The 19061-nt window shown below is 39.8% G+C and overlaps 1 protein-coding gene across 2 annotated transcripts in view; it reads right to left on the bottom strand.

Moving 5' to 3' along the window:
• Positions 1-14582, bottom strand: part of GNG2 (guanine nucleotide binding protein (G protein), gamma 2) — a 96917-nt gene extending 82335 nt beyond the window's left edge. Inside the window, exon 1 of one of the 2 annotated variants that reach the window (XM_012663812.1) lies at positions 14288-14582. The gene's annotated coding sequence lies outside the window, so the exon portion shown is untranslated. The remainder of the gene's footprint in view (positions 1-14287) is intronic. The other variant, XM_012663811.1, reaches the window with a different exon arrangement.
• Positions 14583-19061: the final 4479 nt, after the last annotated feature.

Here is a 19061-nt window from a genome sequence, read left to right on the forward strand (position 1 = left end):
AAAAGACTGAAAGAAAACACATCAAAATGTAAATGGTATATCACCTCTGTTTTATAGGATAATGGAAGTGGCAGAAATTGCTAGATATGCCCCAAATATCTGTTCTCCTTTTCTTTTATGCTTTTAACAGAATGCTAAGCTAAGCACATACACGTCAAGAACAGCTACTTTTCCCAGCCTCCTTCGCTGCTAAGTGTGTGGCCATGTGACAAACTCCAATGGGAAGACATCAAAAGTGATTTGTGTAATTTTTGGATCATGCCCTCCCCTTCCAATTGTCTTCTTTCCTGCTGGTTATAGTGGGGCCCTTATGGCAAGCCACCTTAGACAATGAAAGCAAGAGACACATGACAGAAATGATGGAACGACATGAGAGAAGGAGCCTGGGTCCCTCCGTGATCTTGTGGAGCAGGGCTACCTTACCAGTCCTGGGCTACCCACCTCTGGATTGTTATGTTAAAGAAAGGTAACTTCTACCTTCTGTCAGCCACTATGAAATCAGGTCTCTGTTACGTGTAGTTTAACCAAGAATTGAATTAAGGGACAGGGCTATTCTTATTTTTTATTTATAATTTTCAGTATTTTCTAGATTTTCAATAATCAGCATAAATTACTTTGATGATCAGGAAAAAAATTTAGGTTAAGCTTTGTTTACTAATGCTAGATAAATTAAACACAGAATGAAGTTTAGGCAACATGTGCCTTTTTTCCACATATAAGAGGAAAAATGAATTCCATAGTTTAAAAGCAGTTATTATATCACATGCCAGGGCACATATCATGCACAAGAAACTCTCCGAGTTTGTATAACACTTTAATCACACCTCATGGTACTTTATTTCAAGCCTTTTGAAAAATAGTTTTAATAAGGAAAAGTTGTTTCAATTCTAAATAAAACCTGCTTTAAAATCTGGTTGAGCTATACAAAACTTTAGTCAACATATTATAATTATCCATTTAAGAGGATACACAGGCTTCTGAAAGTGAATTTAGAAACAGGCCTAAAAAAAGCTTTATAAGTGCACTCCTACCTGTACTTTAAGGGTGCTGTTTGTTCTTCATATAGAATCATAATGGATCACTCCTACATTCCACTGGCCCAAGAACTACCAAGTATATGCTCTGATTTTATTTTCCCTTGGAGTGGGAACAGATTTGGCAGAGCTCACAAAAGCTCCCTGGTCTCCTTTGTGTCCCATGGGTCTGCATTATAAGATGACTATCCAAGATAAAGGAGTCATACCTAGTCCACAAAATAGAGAGAAAGTACCTGGTCTACTTGGAAATCAGATCCAAAACAATGGCTTCATTAAAACTGGTCTCTAACCATATTAGAATACACTGAGGATAATTTAAATCTGCAATAATGTTATGCCAGCAGCATTTGGCGCCTTTTAGATAAAGCCTTGTGCACAGGCACACATGACAATTCATGAGGTTGAACTCAAGAGACTTATATGCAATCATATATCAGATAAAGAAAGTATTTTCCCCCTTCCTCCCAAGAGCATGCCAAATGGTCCTTTTCTCCCCTGTGAACCATAATAGCCAACAATAATATGGCTAATTTATATTCTGTAACCAAGGCAGGATGCCAGAGTTTCTTCACTTCCCTCTCAAAATGACTGTGCCAGTGTATTCTCAAGAAACCCTTTAACTCTCTCCTGCAATAGGCAAATTGAAACTGACAGTCAAAGCTCTGAATTCTCAGTTTCTCTCTCCCCCTCTTCCCTTTGCAGGAACATAAGCAAGCCAACTCGACAGGCCTAATTACCATGGTAACAACATGCACTGTGATTATGAGTGTGTTTGTTTTTTAAAATGACTCACAGATTGTTCCCCTAGAAGCCCCAGACACACAGGTTTCTGGCTGGCTTATAAAATCCATCCAAAGTTTTCTTGCAAATTTCTTGCGCCTATTAGCATAACTGGTACAATGGAGAGAGAGAGCCATCACATCGAATATGCCCTTCTCCTTAAGGGTGAAAAAAAAAACCACTTTGTTCCTTAAACACTCCAAGATTAATCAATTTAAACCTCAGGTTTATAATGAAATTAATTTGAGTTTGTACACTGGAGATAATTAATCTGTTCCTAATTTAAATAATTAAGGTATTTCATAATGTAGTTTTAAAGACCCAAATGAAATAATCAGGTGAAATAAAATCTGTAGTGAAAAATATCAAATAAAGTAGCCTAAATCTGTGGGTACATGTTCACATATAAAGTATTACAAAAGAATAAATGTAAGTCTTCATACCAAGATGTTTCTAAACCAACATCCAAAATAAAGACATTTATTTTAAAAATGCAAACATGAAAGAGTTCAGATATTTGGAAGAACTGTGGACTACTTTCATTTATTTAGTCAATAACTATTATTTAAGACCTTCTGTTTACTGAGCACCATTATTTATAACTGGCACATCACAATAGGGCTTGGGGAAGACCATTTTCTCACTGGAGATAAATGCCATGGGCATGGCCCCGTTTATCATGTTCTCTCGGAAAGCTCCTTTGCTTCACAAGGTACCATTCTGGGTAAAGCTCTCAGCGAGAGGGAACATTACTCAGTGATTATATCAGGCCTGAAATTCAGAGTCCTGACTGTGGTATCACAGTTGACTCCCTCGACAGCACCCCCACCCCAAAAAAAGAACACATATGTTGGTAATTTTAGAATGTTGATTTCCTCTCTGTTAGGTAGACAAAAACCTTATTTTAAAAGAAATTTCAATGGAAATTATTTATATAAATCTATTTCACCTAAATCACTTGAGGCTAACATACATTATATACACACAAAAAATAGTCATTTAAAATTACTATCTCCAAATTGCTACACATTTTTTTGTATTGTTACCAATACAATATATTTTCTCTAGAGTTTGAAGGGAAAACCAGAGTATTTCAGTCAGTATAGGCTGGGTTATAACTTAAAAAATCTCTGGCTTAAGACAGCAAAGTTTATTTCTCACTCTAACTCCATGTCCATTGCAGGCTGGGAGAGAAACTTTCTTTGTGTTGTCTTGTTTGTAGGACCCAGGCTTAAAAGTGTAGAGACCATTTCTGTCCTTCAAACACTGCCGATTGCCAAGGAATGTGCGACATCCTGGTGATAGCTTCTTCCTGGAAGTGATGCACATTACTTCTGCTCACGTTTCACTGGCCAAGGCGCATGGCCACACCTAACCAACGCAGCCTGGGAAGTGTAAGCCTATCTTGAGTTGGAAAGGAAAACTGGAAATATTTATGGCTAAGCACATGGATTCCTGAACAAATAGCGCAAACCTGAGACTAACACTGAACTAAGTCAAAATATAGACATCTGACTATCCCAGGGAAATAGGCTTCCTTAGGCGATTCTTCAAGGTCTGAGCACCTGTGATTCATGTTGGGCCACAATAATCACTTCTGCAGAATTTGGTAAGAATCCTTTGGATAGAAAAAAAGATACCCTACTGCAGACTTGTAACAGTAACAATTATATTGATAATAATTATACTTCTTGAATAATTACTATAATTCAGGCACCATGATAAACATTTTACATGTGTTATATAATTTTCTAACAATTTTGTGAAGTAGGTATCATCATTATTTCTCATTGTATAGATGAAGAAACTGAGGCATAAAAAGTTTAAGCAACTTGCCCAAGTGATTCTGACTCCAAATGAATGTCTTTTAACTACTATGCTCTCCTGTGCGTTAAGTCTTAGAATATTATTTTTCTACACTGTAATATTTTAGGATTATTTTAAGACATAGAATAAGAAACTAGTTGGACCTTTATTTGCCTAAGAATTTTCATCTTTTCTTACTTAAATTTTTCTTATTTTAATTTAAAAAGTGGTAAAGCTATTCAATATCAACCTTTTTCCCCAAAGGAAAAAAAATTATAAAACTGTTACTGTACTGGTTTAATGCCCATACACAACGATATTACCTAAACACAACCATAATTCATGAGGTTTAAAAAAATGGCAAAGGATCAATTCAGTTCTCCAAAAAAAAAAAAAAAGCCTCTAAGATGATAAATTTTTTTCCTGTTTAAATTTTTTCAAAATTTTTCTTACATGGTTCTGCACAAATCAGATAAATACTCTTTAAACAGAGCTCTGTTGGCACAGCCTAGAAATTAACTTACTTTCCTGTTTAAAAATGCAAATCTAAGAGTAGGAGGCACTCAGTCATTTATTACAGAAAAAGTACTCCTACCATTAATGCTTAGTCTGTTATGATGAAAATGCACAGAAATACGCCTTCGAGACAAGCAGTCAAAACACTGCAATGATGGCAATTCCACTGAAAGTTCCCTTTTTCACTATCACTGCCTTACATATGTAGCCTCTGAAATACAGTACCAAAGCAGAAAGTCGGAGCCACAAAGAAAATGCAACCATCATGGAACTGTATACTTCGTCTCCAGAGCTGGAAAGTAGAAACCTATTTTCTAAATAACTCATAACCAGAAACTGCACAGATTATTCATTCTTCTCTCACAGGTGCTATAATCAACAAAATACATGTCTCTCTAGAAAACCAAGGTTTTCATTTAAGTTCGACAGACATCATGCGCAGAACCCTTGGCATCTCTAGCTCATTACTTGGCCCAGGGTAGATGTTTATATAGACCAAATTGATTTAAACGACCAGTCAGGAAAACTCAATTTAATTATATATATTTTTTATAATGCAGAAATGCAGGGCTGGTTATCTAAATTAAATGCCATTCTTACTGCTTTATAAGAATTGGTATATTTCTTTCTGGAATATTTTGTTTAAAAGGTTATTCTTTGTCTCACTTCAGCCCTTCCATTTTCCTCCAGAATTCTTCCTCTGACCCTACCTAGATCATCACCACCAACAAGAACCATTTTTTTATTTTTGCATTTGTGCTTGTTTTTCTCAAAGAGAAATTCTTGGAAACTCTGTTCAATTCAAAGCTATGTGATTTGGGTAAGACATCTTACCTTTATAGCCTTTATATCCTCACTCATAAAATAGAAATAATCATGGTGTTGGGCTCTATTGACTGCTTACCCACTAACCACTAACCCCTTCTTCCAGGCTAATAGAAGCAGACCCTTTTTTCTAGAGTCTGGTGACCACGTTCTTCACAGAGGCTGGACTGCTCCATGGCCTCAGGAGGAAACTCTCAAATTAGCCCACCACAGTGGTTCTGTCTACCTAGTCACTAATACATAAGGCATGTGAGTCAGGAGGGGAAATCTACTGGAGACAGTTTTTCTGTAACTTTAAAAAGAGCCACATGAGAAGACATTAGCCCCTCTACTATGACTCTACATCCTGAGGTCTGCCTGCAATTCCAAAATGGTAGCAGCCATCTCCGCACAGTGAGGGGAGCTGGCCTGAGAGTGTCAATCAACCTGCTGAGGCTGTCAGAGTGGAAGGAAAAAAAGAATTCAGGTTGCTAAGGACATTATCCAGCTACTAAACTAAATAACTAACTCTGGAGCTACCCTCCTTTGAGGGGCTCTTGAGATGAATTTCCTATTTTTTAAGCCATTTTGGTAGGGCATTCTGTTACCAGCAGCCAAAAGTATCCTGATAGAAAAATACTGTCCTCGTCTCATAGGGTTATTTTTAAAACTAGCTGAAAACAATAATGTATATAAAGCATCCAGGACAAACTGAATGATCAACAAATGATAGTTCTCAACTTGATTCTTGAAACATGTTGATCTTCATTCATTCAAATGAGTTAGTGCTTTACTCTGCCTGATTTTAATGATTGCTCTGTGAGGTTTTCCCTCGTTCCCCAAAATAGAGTTAAGGGCAGAAGTCATTGCCTTCTCTTCTTGATTCATCTGAAAGACAATATCAAGTATGTAAGGTTATTTTAAACAATAAGAATGGTATTTAATTCAGACAATAAGCATTGTAGTGTTGACTGCAGCGTAGAAAAAAATATAATTAAATGGAGTAATTTTCATGATGGTGTAAATCAATTTAATCTAAACAAAATCCAACACAGACCAATGGGTCAATAGAGCAGCCAAGTGTTCTGAATTTGGAGTTCACCTAGTTTAATTGAAAAGCTGCTTTCTGTTGAGAAAAGACATATTTTGTACATTATAGTACATGTATGTGAAGGCAGCCACATTTTCCCTAAAATTTCAACTCATCCTTATTTCAGAAAGCCACCCACCTGTACCTTCTGCTTGAAACCTTCTCTGTCCTCCAAAGATCTTCACATGGCTGACTCCTCACCATTATTTAGGGGTCAACTCAAACGTCACCTCTTCAGAAAGGCGTCTGGGGATTACCCAACAAAAGTGAACTTCCCATTACCACCATCCTCATGTGCATAGTCTCTATCATTCAACCTGCTTCTATTTTAATCCATCACAGCCCTCAGCACTACCTGATAGTCCCTTTTACTATAATTTGTTTCCGTCAGTGGGTTCCAACCCTAGCTGATTCTGATTTAATTAGTCTGGGGTGAGACTGGGACATAGACATTTTTTCAAAGTATCGCTCAGTGATTTCTAATGCGCGGCTAGATCTAAAAACCACTGGTTTATGTGTTTCTTGGGACTCTCCCAACACTAGAAAGTAAGTTCCAAGAAAACAAAAGAACTGGCTTATTTTGTTCATTCTAGTCTCCCTGGCATCTTGATGAGCACGTGGCACACTGCAGACATTCGGTTAAGACTTGTGGACAGACTAACTGCGCGTAATTTGTGTTTTCCCCAGTACTCTGTGAGCTCCTGGAGGACAAGTACTATGTCTAGCCCACTCTGCATCAAAAAAATGAGTCACTCAAGAAAGTTCATTAAATAAATGAATGATAAACAAATTGCATCATGTGGTATAAAGAAAACAAAGATGAAACCAGATGTGACCACTGTCCTTAAAGAGCTTGCAACGTGGCCAAAAGAAAAAACTATGCAGATTGCTATTATAGACACTAGAATGAGCTAAATGCTGTGATGAAAGAAGAAAAGATTTTAGGGGAGGCAAAGACTGTTTCTTATGGGGGAGGGGAGGGAAGAAACCAAGGAAGGCTTCATAAAAGAGGTAGCATTTGAACTGAGCCTTATAGGACAGATGGAATTTGGCTATTCAGAGAATCAAGACTTCAGGGATGAAGTGTGGAAGCAGAAGCAGGAAAGTTATTCCAGGGAGAGAGAAGAACACAAACAACAAATCAGCCCAGCTGGAGGTTAGGAGGGCCTGAACTAAGACACTGGCTATCAATGTGGAAAAGAATAGACAGTGTTGTGGTGTTTTTCCATTCACAATGCAAAGGGCTATGCAACTTACTGCAACTACAGTTGTGCGGTGAGCAAAATAGTGTAATTGAGTTTCCGTAATCAAGGGATTGAGAAAATGGGGTGTCTTTAATAGTCATGAAATCAGTCAAGGAGCTGGTTTTGAGGCATGGGGAAGGTGATGGTGAGCATGGATTTGGATATGTGAGTTTAAATTTGAGCGGGTTGGATGTTCCGGTGAATTTGCAGGCAGTTTGCTGTGCAAGCTAAGAGAGGTACCTCACGTATGAGATATCAGGGTGCTGAATCAGTTTTGGAACTGACCCACACAGCAACTATGATTGAAATCACAGGAAAGGATTTAATTAAGGGAGAGGGAGAAATTAAGTGCACAAAGAATCAAATTTTAAGAACACTAATATTTAGGGAGTAGGAATTGTAGTTAGTAGAGAAGTTGGAGCTCTCACACAGGCTGGAGGAGAACAAGGTTAGTAGAGCCTACAAAAGTCAAGGAGAAGCTTTGTTGGGAGCAGGTTTGTTTTATTTATTTTTTAATTACATTATGCATGTATGGAAACACTAAGCAAGTTTACCAGCAAAGAGAAAGGACCAATAAGAAGAAACTAAATATGTAGGAAAGAGACAGAACTATTGTCAGAACATGATCTCTTAGAAAATAAAAGGGAATGGGATATATAGTCCAAGTAGAGGGTTTATTTTTGGCTTGAAGGAAAGGTTATGCTAATTTGACCTAGAAAGGAAGAAGAGAATGAATGATGCTATGGTCTGAATGTTTGTGTTCCTCAAAATTCGTATGTTGGAACCTGATCCCCAATGCAATGATATTGGGATGTGGGGCCTTTGGGAGGTGATTAGGTCACAAGGATGGAGCCCTCATGAATGGGATTAGTGCCCTTATAAAAGAGGCTTGAGGGAGCTAGCTGGCCCCTTCTGCCATGTAAGGACCCACAGGAGGCTCCATCTATGAGGAACAGGCCCTCATCAGACATCAAATCTGCCAGCATTTGATCTTGGACTTTCCAGCCTCCGGAACTATAAGAAATAAATTTCTGTTGTTTATAAGTTACGTAGTCTATGGTAATTTGTTATAGCAGTTTGAATGGACTAAGACAAATGAAGACAGAGAGAAATTTCGAGGTGGTAAGGGATGAGGTTGAGGAAGCCTGTAATATATTCCTTCTCAGAAAAAGAGAAGGTGAGGCCCCTTACAATGAATAAAGGGAGTGGGGACTTGGGTTGAATGGTTTCCATTGAAAATGCTCAGGGGAGTATGAAAAGTGAAATAAAGAAAGAAGGAAAAGATTTTCAAAGAATAGCAAAGGCCCTGCTGAGATACAACACATCTGGAGTAGAACCAATCAGCCCAGTTTCCAGCCCCTCTCCCCAACTTCTGAATGCTGGGTGCCCAGGGATGAGGATGGGGGAGAGCCTCACCCCACAACGAGGATGGGGGGTGGGAAGGCCAGGGACAGGCAGGAAGGGGCCAAGAGACTGGTTTGGCTTTTCAAAGCCTTTTCTAGGAGCTTGACTGTTTACGCATATTTGAAAAGAGATAAAAGGGCTGATCCTGTTTTATCTCAAGACAGGATGGTACCACTTCTAAGAAACATATTATCATTAAAGTTTGAGAAATAAGCTCCCTCTTTTTCAATGCTTAATAAAGTTCTCTAGGGAGTGCCTAAACACTGACTCCCATTAAATACAATTTGTTTTCTTTGACATAAGAGTTTTTAAGGAACCACATATATCTCTAATACTCTCACCTGAAAATTTGAATCTCTGTTCCACAGTGGCATCTTTTACACTTGAATAAATTTGGACAGAAACTCCGTATTTACATAGGGCATCAAATTTAAACAGTCCCCTCTTTTTTAAAAAAAAATATTTTGGTCTTACAATTTTGAAAGCGGCAAAACATAAAACCTTAGCCCCAATATGGAGGGAAGAGAAATGGAGTTTGAATTGGGAGGTGAGGCATTAATCAACTGTGAAACACTAAATCCCAGGCCTGTGCATTCTCCATCATGGAGGGGTGATATAGGCTGGGTTGTCCCCAGGTCATTTTCAGCTCTACCATTCTAGTGTGTCCCAGGCCAGAGACTAAGTCTTTTTTTTTGGGGGGGGGGAGTATTTTTAATTGATAAATAATAATTATATATACTTATGGAGTACAATGTGATATTTTGACATGTATATATTATGGGATAACCAAATCAGTCTAATTAACATATCCATCACCTTTGGGGTGGAATGGCAGCAGGAGTAAGTCTTTTTTTTTTTTTTTTTTTTTGAGATAGAGTCTCACTCTGTTGCCTGGGCTAGAGTGCGTCAGCCTAGCTCACAGCAACCTCAAACTCCTGGGCTCAAGCAATCCTCCTGCCTCAGCCTCCCAAGTAGCTGGGACTACAGGCACGCTCCATCATGCCCAGCTAACTTTTTTCTATTTTTAGTTGTTTGGCTAATTTCTTTCTATTTATAGTAGAGACAGTGGTCTCACTCTTGCTCAGGCTGGTCTCGAACTCCTGACCTCAAGCCATTCACCCGCCTCAGCCTCCCAGAGTGCTAGGTTTACAGGTGTGAGCCACCCCCAAGCCAGGACTAAGTCTTAACACAGCTCTCCCACCCAGATCTAGTAAAGCCAGGCACTTGGATTCTCCCAGTCATTTTAGAATGAATAGATTTGCAAATTAAATAAAGTTGGGAGTCATTACTCACAACCTCCCTCCCAACACAGGCACAGAGTACATTACAGAAAGTTAACATTAATCATTCAGGAGCTCTCAGACCATTTAAGGTCAATGTCTGCACCCACACCATAAAGCTCAGCTATTGTTGCTATTCAACAGAGTCTCCCTAATCTTTCTGCCCAGCTTTCCTAGGCTCTGTCCATATTCTGTCTCACCCGTGTGAGGATTAGGTGTGAAATCTGTAGTGGAAAATGTAACAGAAGGATTCTTTATTTTTAAATGTGAAAGAAACTTAGATTAGAATCCCATTAGTAGAAACTTGTCTCAGAAACCTATTGTATTGTTTAACTACTACAGCCCCTTCTCCACCGGTTAATTCTCTCCATCATAAAAGGCTTAGGAGCACTGTAGTATTTTAGTTTCTCCTCTCTTTTTCTGACTCTGCTACCTACTGAGTATTTTTCTCATCCTGAGAAACTTCAGCTCATGAGTGGGAACCAGAGAGGCACTGAGGCAATGCCTTCCAGTGCTTCCTTGGTAGTAGGCTGGTCCATGACTTAACCAGCGAGGTCACTTGTGTAACTGTCTACAAGAAAGATTTGAATTTCACTGCCAGGTTCTTGACATCACCAATTAGCAGGAGCTACACATATTTTCTTACTCTGTCCTTTGATTTTAAAAGTTACTTTCAAGAGAAGTATTTAATTTGGGCAGGGATAATACTGTTGTACACAGGAGATTAAATACAAATACTATCATCACAATCTAATGATACATTATGTTAAGAGATCCCACCATTTTAAAATGTCTCCTCAATAACAATCTGATTAAACATCGGCAAAGAACTTGAACAGACGTTTCTCCAAAGAAGATATACAAATGGTCAATAAGCACAAGAAAAGATGCTCAATATCACTAATCGTTAGGGAAATGCAAATCAAAACCACAAGGAGATACCACTTAGGATGCTGTTATTAAAAACAAACAAAAAAACCCCAGAAAGTAAGGATTGGTGAGGATGTGGAAAAATTGGAACCCTTGCTCACTGCTAGTGGGAATGTAAAATGGTACAGCTGCTGTGGAAAACAGAATGGCAGCTCCTCAAAAAATTAAACATATAATTACTATGTTCCAGCAATTCCACTTCTGGGTACCCAAAAGAAGCGAAAGCAGGGACTCTAACAGATATTTGTATACCCTTGTTCACGGCAGCATTATTCACAATAGCCAAAGGTGGCCCGAGTGTCTATCAAAGGACAAATAAAGTGTGGTACATACATATAATGGAATTATTATTCAGCCTTAAAAAAGAGGAAATTCTAACACATGCTACAACATGGATGAATCTTAAAGACATTATGCTAAGCAAATTATGCCAGTCACCAAAGGACAAATACTGTATGATTCCACTTACATGAGGTACTTAGTCCAATGTGTAGACAGAAACAGTGATTGCTAGGGGCTGGAAGAAGCGGGGATGGGGAGTTGTTTGGTAGGCACAGAGTTTCTGTTTCAAAAGATAAAAAGAGTTCTGTGGATGGATGGTGGTGACGGTAGCACAACAATGTGAATATACGTAATACCACAGAACTGTATACTTAAAAATGGTTAAAATGGGCAATTTTATTTTATGTATATTTTATCATAATAAAGAAGTCTCCTTAAACCTTTGAGGCAGTGGCAAAGGTCAAGAATACATTAACTCTTCCTTATGCCACCACCACCAAAAACAAAATGGCATTTGAGTACCTTCTGTATAGCAGGCGCTCACTCATCCACACATAAAAGCAAAAACAAAGCCTTATTATGTACTACTCACCCTTCTTTACAATGAAGGAACTAAGGTTCATAAGCTAATGTTCCAGGTCAAGTAGTAAGAACCAATGGTAGGATCCAAAGACAGATCTGCCCGGCTCCAAAGCCTGTGTTCTTTTCACTCCATGGTGTTCTTTTCTTCTCCCACAGCAATCTTTCATGAACAGGCTTTCTACTTTGACTATACAGCTTTCAGACTTAAAAGTTGGGCCTGTCTTTTGAAGTAGGCTAAAAAAGTCAGTCAACCAAACACATTCACCACATGCCCACCATATGAGATCCAGGGCTGGCCATGAAATAATGGAGTCATGTTTCCATTCAGCCACTGGCCATATGGCAGGAAAAAAAAACCATACAATTAAAATTTCAGTGTTGGTCATCTCCCTCAAAAGCCACTGAATATCCTGAGCAAAAGCATTATGTCTTTCAATATTCCATATGGCCAGAATAAGTGGAACTAGTCTCATTTTGCAGCGTAGGAGCATATTCATCTTCTTCCTAAACACTCTACCACCATAGTTACTAATCTGTTGTTACTCACTAATGTTCTGCTTAAAGCTGGAATTTAACAATCAAGAAAATGTTTTGTGCTGTGCAGAAAATAGGCACCTCTTAGATGTTTTCAGAAAGATAGCAGGGGACCCTCTTGACTCTACTACGCCTATTGGGCAAGGTTTCATTTTCTTACTCTTGTATGAAACACACGCAGAGGAGTAACACAGATCGTCTACACATCCCCAAACAAAGCAGGGTGTTGGCATTATCTACTGAATACAGCTTAGATGAGTTAAGCACCAAAGAGTAAGCCCTGTCCTCATTCATACAGCCCAGATGCTCAACTTTTTCTTCATTTAATAACATGCAGCTTGATCATAGAACTCCATCAGGGGCATTCTAGGGAAGATCTACTCTAGGTCTCCTCTCTGGGAAGATTATCTTTACATATTTTACTTTCGGATGCAAATAGGAAGTGGAACTGTGGAAGGCTTAGCATGACTTGTTTTGCCCACAGGTTTGATTAAATTCAATGAATCCTTCAGAGGAGCTTCATGGTTTCCACACCAGCAATACTTTGTCATGGTGCAGGTTTACTTTAACGAGAATAACCACAGAGAAACAGACATTTTTTTCTTTAGTATCTATAAAGGCTTCCTAGCTCTGAAAATGTGCTGCTACCCCACACATTTTCAGAAGCCAAGTCAATTTCATAAAGATAGCATTAAAAAAAACTCTATAGCTCTTCACAACTGAGAGTGGTGATAAACGAGGAGGTATATACATATACTCTCAGCTGGCAGAGATGGCGTTTAAAAAACCTGTATTTTAAAAATTTATGAGTGTCAAAATATGACATTTGTATTATTTTTACTCCACTATAAGCAGTTTTTTTCTCTTTCTTTCGAAAAACTATCCCCTTTCATTATAAAAACTCATGAAAAAGGCTTTATCAATGACTATATATGCTTAACTGTACTTTCTGTTGAAGATAAAAAGCTTAATTTTTAAAATCATGCTACACTAGGGTATTAAACTCTTTCTCCTACATATCCTGTCAAAGGAATCTCCCAATCTCGGTTCTAATCCGTTAGACCTATTTATTGCACTTTTACATATCATTCATAAATATGAACAAGTCATGGTCCCGGGATCTTATTAAGAACACCCATTGCTCAAGAAAAATCGAAGAATAAAAATCATGTTCTGATTTTACTACTTCAGTCTATCTACAGTATTTACATACAGGTAAGGAAACACCCAGCTACACTTTTATATTTTGTCCCTTACCGAGGTTAACATCCTCCTTGACCTAGAGATAAATAAAATCCATTTAAACAAAACCCACATATACATCAGTATCTGGTTCTGGACAAGTTACCGTTCCTAAACCCGCCACGCTCCTTTGAAAGAGGATGCAACTTTAGGATAAGACCTACTGGCAAATGGTAGCTGTTTCTGAGGTTATCCTGAAAGCAGCTGCACAGAGCTGAGGGAGGAAGATACTGTTTTTTAATGGTAAATACTGCCCCTCAAATACGCAATTCAAGCCTTTGTTGGCAAAATCTGAGTACAAAAGGATTTAATCCCCCTAAAAGCCAAATTACAGCCTTTATGTTGCAAACCAGGAGACACCTCAGTGCAATGTGTAAGAAAGAATGCAATTAATATTTTACACTTACACCCCTAAAACCAGGGAACTGCAACACTCTGATGATTAGATCACAGCTTCATAGCCCTAATGGATTTGGACTCAGCTCTGGTTTTCTTCCAAGAGAACTATGCAAACAGCTTCCTGCATTTAGCGTGTTGTCCTGGCGAGTCATCAAAGCTAAGCACTGAATTTTTAAAAAGCAAATGTGCCATAAATTTGGTCATTTGCAAAAACCCTTCCACAAGAACCCATCCTAATCATTTCTCCCAATCCTGTAAGCCACGTCCCTATCTTCTCTTAGAAATCAACCCCTAAAACCACAGGCAATGGTCATCTTTCTGAATTAAAAGGCGTAACATGGAAAATGTTTCCTTTACCTTAGCTCCTGAGGCTTGGTCAGAGGAGAGTGGCTTTTCCCCTCTCTCTAGAGCCGATCCGTGCAGGCGAGCTCCGGCGCAGCCCAGCCCAGCCCAGCAGTAGTAGGAGTTGCCCAAGGAGCACGGCGGCAGCGTTGTGTGTATGTGTAGCAGCAGCGGCGGCGGCTGCAGCCCAGGGACTAGTCCCCACCCAGCTTTGTCTTCAATCAACGTTCTTTCTACAGGAAGCAGCGCATCTCCCACTTCCTCCTCTTCTTGGTAGCTGTTAGCAGCTTGCTTCTTTTCCCTCTCATTTCCATTTGAGGGCTTACTCCAGTGGTTTTATCTGCTCCTGGGCTGCTGACAGTGATTTGACTATAATCCCCTCTACCCCTTTGTTCAAGTCCCTCCGATGCTGTCTGTTCCTTCCTTCCCTTTCTCATCCCCCACCCTCACCACTGCCACAGCCCCCACAGACCGCTCAGTCGGCCCCTTCCTGGCTCACAGCCTGCTTTCTCAGCCTGGACTTGGTCTGCTGTTCTTGCTGTTCTTGCTGCTGCTGCTGCTGCTGTTCTTTTGGGCCAACAGCCCCTGGCCGGGTTCTGGCCCTGAGATCCAGCACCAGCCTCAACTATTCCTCCTGATTTACCGCGGTCCCTATCAAGTCAGCTAGCTGAGAGCTTGCTTGCAGCTTGCAGCCTCTCACTGCAGCATTTTTCTCTGTGGCCAACATTCCAGATGCTTCATTTCTCCAAGGTCCCACTACCACTGAGATCTTACTTAACCCACATGCTCAGAAAAGAATGACCCTGATAAGTATTCTTGCGGGGCACAGGAACTAAACCAAGTCCCGCAATGCTAGCTTAGAGGCCTAATGGTAAAGACATACTCCCCCAAGATTCTCACAGATGGGAAAGAATGAGGTGGCGCTAGACACTGCATTTTGCAACCCAGAAACTGAAGGCCTGCCTCCCCCACCCTACACACACTGGTAGGGCTGAAAGGACCCTCAGGGTCCTCCAGTCCCTTCCCTTCACTTTAGGAGGTAGTGTAGTGTCATGGATAAGGGTAGAGATTGCAGGCAGTCTGTCTGTCAGAGTTTGAATCCAAGCTGCCATTACTGACTGTATGAACTTGGGCAAATTACTTAACTTCTATGTGCCTCAATTTCCCCATCTACCAAATGGAGATGATTATAGTCATTCTCCACAGTGGAAATCTGAGGATTAAATGAGATGGTACAAAAAATGCTAATAATAGTTCCACGAGCATAGGAAGTACTCAACACATATTTGCTCTTACTATTTTTAGAGGACATTGGAGCTCAGAGACAGCAAGTGACTTGGGCAGTCAGCAGCCAGACCAGGACCAGTACTTGGTTTTCCGACTCCTCACTTATAGCACGGTCATGACTAAGTCTTGATGCTCTTAATGATTTATTCCATTTGTGAGTCATTCTCCCCTCCAATACCAACACAAGTTACTTTGGAGAAGCTACAGATTAAACACAGGATGGGGGCAGGGGAATCCTTGTTCTAGTGTCCAGGCAACACTGTTGAGTTAAAAAATTTCTCCTTAGGAATCAGTGCCTGGAAAGCAAATCTTCCCAGGAAACAGGGTTAATTCCCCACCTCTACCTTTTTAATCCAGTCTTGCCCTAATCCTCCAGCAAGTAAACAGACAGGGAACATTAGAAATCTAGGGCTGACGCAGAGTAACTCAGCAGGTGAGCCTTGCTAACACACCTTGGGGACCACAGCACATTAACCTGGAAGGTACAGAATTTAATTTCTATGAAATGTTCTGAGACAGTCCCAGGATACCATTTGATTTGATTTCATGTTCCAGGACCAGAGTTTGCTTATTTTTTCCTGGAAATTGTTCATCAAAAAGAACCCAGATGTTATAATAACTCACTAGCACCTGAAAATTACAAAATGGGTTGTTTCAAGATTTAAAATGAGGAACTACATTTGAACCATCAGCAAATACAATTACAGTAGTGAAAGAGGATTGGTCATAGAGCCAACAACATGTGAGTTATCTCCAAATCAGGAATCCTGGTGCCAATGGTTATCACGAGCTTTTAAATGTAAATTTGCATATACATGATGCCAAGTTGAAGAAAAATGAGAAGCATGTTATTAATCGTTGGAAAGATTATGGAAACAAGTTTTTGGTTAATTTTAGACCAGTGGATTCTGACATTAACTCTAGATTCAAATACTGTAGATCTCTTTTAGAAAATCTCTCTCTCTCTCTCTCTCTCTCTCTCTTTCTCTCCTCCCTCCCCTCCCCACTCCCCCAGCCTCAGTCTCAACCATCAGAATGGTTGGTACTTATATTTAAGCCTACCTAGGAAAACCTCTTTCAAATGATAAAATGGCTAGGAATTTGGGCTGATGCCTTCTGATCAGTTCTTCAGTCTCTGGCCCTCACAGTAGGTGAATCTGGCCATTGCTGGGAGGTGCCAATAAAACTCTCTTCAAAGCTAAAAACTGGATTTGAAGATCTTTCTCTACCTGTCATTAATAACTTATTGCTTTCAACTGGTCCTAAAAGACTCTTTTCAGGAGAGAAAAGTAAAGTGTGGGGGTGAGGATTGGCCAAGAGAGAAGATTAATCCAGTTTAGAGCTTTTAACACTATAGGTACTCACACTAAATCTGCAAAGTGTTCATATCTTAGGAGAAATGACATCGCACCATTAACAATTCATGCATCAATTACTAACCATGAGCTTATCCTAGACACACTTTATCAGTGCATAAAACAAAAGTCTGTAAACTAACATTCATCAGTGGCCCTACTTGCAGGCATTAGTACCTTGTGTCTCTTACATTTACCAGTAGAGGAGGTTGGTGGTAATAGAGGACATAATTTGGCCTGATGTCTCTCTTGCACTGAGCATTCTAGCTGGATGTTCCCTGGAGTTCTTACATTTAATAGCCCCCAAATTATATGCATTACCTTTATTCAAAGCCTGTTCCTCTTTCTTTTTTTTTTTTTTATTTTTGTTGTTTTTGTGCACGTCAATGTCCCATTCCTGTTCCTCTTTCTGTATTCTCCATTCTATTTAATAAGGAATACAAACAGCAGGAATATCAGAATAATCCCAGAACCTTTTCACTAAACTTCCTCATCCTTTCATTCCTACCACCAAACTATCTCTTTGCCTGAACCCCTCCTCTCTGTTCCCCTGCCACTTTTTTTCATAAATGTTTCCATTTTTCCTATATGACTACAATATTCCCTACTTGGTCCTCCTAAGTCCAGTCTCTCTTCTAAGCCACCCCCACCAGAAGTACATTTCTAAAGTGAAGAGTTGATTGTATCACTGCCCTGTTTTAACTCTTCAGTTGCTCACCGGATACAGGCCTTCGTTCCTCTGCATACAGAGCCTTCTGAGATGGCACCCATCTACACTCTCATTTTACTGCCTGCTGCAATCTCCCGCCCACCTTCATTGCAGGGTCCTGATGGGGCTGTGCTCTTTTCTCCTCTGCATCTTGACCATGCTATTCCTGCTGCCAGAAAATGCCCTATCCCTTCCTCCATCTTGTCTGGCAGTAACCCCCTACTTACCCTTTAAGACACAGCTTTTCTCAGGAGCCTTCCCAGACCACGTAAGCAGAGCCAGTGTTTCCTCCTCTGTGAGCACACATAAAACTCACAGAACCTCTACCTCCATTTCAGCACTAATTGCATGGTTTTCATGATTTGTTAGCAGCGCATCTCACCTATTAGCATTTGGGCCTCTCAAGGTGAGGGCCATGTTCTATTCATCTTCGCTTATCACATAGCAGGTAGTTAATAGATGTTTGTATAATGAAAAGGCATCACTGGCAGAAATTCCAAAACTGCTTTTGTATTCCTTTGGGTGCCTGGGGAGGGGAGAAAAAGGAGGCTCTAAAATGAGAAGTTGGTCATGGGGTAAGAAACAATAATCCCTCTATTTTTTTTTGCAAATTGTCTGCAGAAAACCATGGTATGTGCACACCAAATTCTGAATATTTGTTATATGGGCAACTCTAAAAAGTTCTGGGACAACTCCTGGTTCCATTTCTGCACTAAATTGCTTATAAAGGAGCATAGTCTGGCAACAAAAAGTAGCTTAAGTAAATTTTTAAAAGAAACGGAAAATGCAAAAGAAAGCTATTCTTTTACTTGCATCTCTATAGGAAGTGTAAAATGATCAATGTATAAACCAAAAACATTTGTCACATCCCCTTCTGCACTCTCCAATCTTGGCCACCTCACCACTGTCCCAGAGCATCTCAGATTCCAAATCCCCACACTCTCTCTCTCTAATCTCTTTGCAATACTGTTCATCTCTTATTCTCTCCTCCCCTGCCATGCCCAGCTAGGCAATTTCAATTGACTTGCCTTCTCTGGCTAAGCCCTCCCTACTTTTCCTTTCATGTCTCAGTTTTGGGTCTCTCTCCCTTTTCTCATCCTATTATATCAGAAAGGAGCCATCAACTGTGCCAGCAAAGCCACCTCTGGGGTGCATATGTGGGCTGCAGGGAAGGAGGAAGAGTGGAATGGGAACAAGAGGGTGAATTCATGTAGTAATAAACCGTGTCCACTCATATACCGATGATACATTTAATGGCTTAATTGTTAGGGTGAATAGTAATCAAGAATAAGTGAATTATTGAGCTATTATTTTATCAAAGAAAAAAACAGAATTTCAGGCATTTCTTGGATCAGTTAAAGGCAATAGAAGCCCCTTTAAAGAGTTCTTCTAAAAGGCATAATCACAATCTGATCTATGTGTCACAGGGTCATTCCCT

The sequence above is a fragment of the Propithecus coquereli genome, unplaced genomic scaffold, assembly GCF_000956105.1.
Source record: "Propithecus coquereli isolate 6110/MARCELLA unplaced genomic scaffold, Pcoq_1.0 Scaffold83, whole genome shotgun sequence".
Classification (NCBI taxonomy): Eukaryota; Metazoa; Chordata; class Mammalia; order Primates; family Indriidae; genus Propithecus; species Propithecus coquereli.